The sequence below is a fragment of the Euphorbia lathyris genome, chromosome 4 (genome assembly GCF_963576675.1).
Source record: "Euphorbia lathyris chromosome 4, ddEupLath1.1, whole genome shotgun sequence".
Classification (NCBI taxonomy): Eukaryota; Viridiplantae; Streptophyta; class Magnoliopsida; order Malpighiales; family Euphorbiaceae; genus Euphorbia; species Euphorbia lathyris.
Window position 1 is genome coordinate 79,597,387 of NC_088913.1, and position 1,941 is coordinate 79,599,327.

The 1,941-nt window shown below is 34.4% G+C and overlaps 1 pseudogene; it reads right to left on the reverse strand.

Moving 5' to 3' along the window:
* Positions 1 to 975, reverse strand: LOC136227263 (uncharacterized; annotated as a pseudogene).
* Positions 976 to 1,941: the final 966 nt, after the last annotated feature.

Below are 1,941 nucleotides of genomic sequence, written 5' to 3' on the forward strand. Positions count from 1 at the left end.
TCAATTATATGACTGGTTTTGCAACCTTGGCTGTCCTCCTTGATTTCCATAATTAAAATTTGGATGATCCCTCCATCCTGAATTGTAATTGTTAGAATAAGGATCATAATTGCGTTGTGGTTGTCCTGGAAATCCTCCAATAGCATTTGCTTGTTGGAAATCTTCTTGTAATGATGGGCACTCATCAGTGTAATGTCCCACAATTGAGCATACTCCACATACTTTTTCAGGCTGTACTTTGTCTGCTGCAATTTGACGCACCAAAGAAACTAATTCAGCAAATTTATTTTCAATGTTAGAATTATTTACCTCATTAACTTGCTTGGTGGTGCTATTTGATCTTGTTCCAAATTGTTGGGAGTTTTCAGCCATAGTGGAGATTAATTGTCTTGCCTCATCGGGTGTCTTATTCACTAACGCTCCTCAACTAGCTGCATCAATCATGCTTCTATCAATTGGAGCCAATCCTTCATAAAAATATTGGATTAGGAGTTGTTCGGGTATTTGATGATGTTGGCAACTAGTGCACAGTTACTTGAACCTTTCCCAATATTCATATAAGGTCTCTCCGAAAGCTTGTCTAATTCCACATATCTCCTTTCTAATATTCGCTGCACGTGAAGATGGAAAGAATTTCTCAAGAAATAACCTTTGCATTTCTGTCCATGTCGTGATAGATCCCGATGGAAGATAGTACAACCAATCCTTAGCCTTATCTTTTAAAGAAAAAGGAAAGGCTCATAGTTTAACTTGCTCTTCGGTTACTCGTTTGGGTTTCAAACCGGAACAAACGACATGAAATTCCTTCAAATGTTTATGAGGATCTTCACCTGTAAGACCATGAAAAGAAGGGAGTAACTGGATTAATCCAGATTTAAGTTCAAAAGGTACCTCTGGATTTGGGAACTCAATGCAAAATGATTGGCGATTTAAATTGGGTGCTGCAAAGTCCCTTAATGTTCTATTTCCAGCCATCGTCTCTTCCTCACTTTGAAAAACAAAATTTTCTCTGATTTCTTCAAAATTTTCTAAAGACGATGAACAAACACTCCTTTGTTTTGTTTCTTTTCTTAACCTCCGTATTTCTTTTTCTATTTCAGAAATAAATATTCGTTCACTTCCACGGGAGGTGCGGGTCATAAAAAGTATCAAAAACAAAGGAAAATGAATCAAGAAACTAAATTGTTCCCCGGCAACAGCGCCAAATTTTGACGGGTTTGTCGAAGCCCGACAAAATAGATTAATAATTCTTTTTACTGATTTCTCTATTGGACTACAATTTGATTTGTAGTAATAGTAAGGCCAGGTCGAATCCCAAGAGAACAATTAACCTCTTAATTCAAATGAGCAAATAAAATAAAAAGGGGGGCTTTGATTTTTGATGGATTGATTAAATCAAATTAAACAAGTAAAGTAAATTGGAATTCAATAATGAGAAAAACCTGATTCAAGAGATTGGGTTCATTGGGTGTTCGTTGATCCTTGATTTAAATGATAAACAAATGAAAATTCAAATCTTTGATTAAAGAGTATAAGGATTACCTAATTCACTCTTTCACTTTCTCTTAGTTTATTAATTTAAATGAAGCATCTAAATCAACCTAGTTATTAAGAAAAGGGAATGAAGCATATCCAATTTCTCAATAACCGCATTAGGATTAAGAAAGTTTATCAAATCAATTCCTATTGAGAGGAACGTCGACAAACAATAGCAATTGGCTGAATTTTCTTCCCAATCAATCTCAAGCAAAAACTCAATTACTCAAGATCGATTTTTGCTACTTGTTGTAATTCATTCAAGACAATTACGGATCAAGAATAAATACTTAGCAATAGAAGATCGAATACGATTCAATAATCATAAAAAGAAATTGAAGAAGAAAATCAGAACTTGAATTAATACTTGAAGAAATTAATACATGAAACCTCACAACTTTCAAC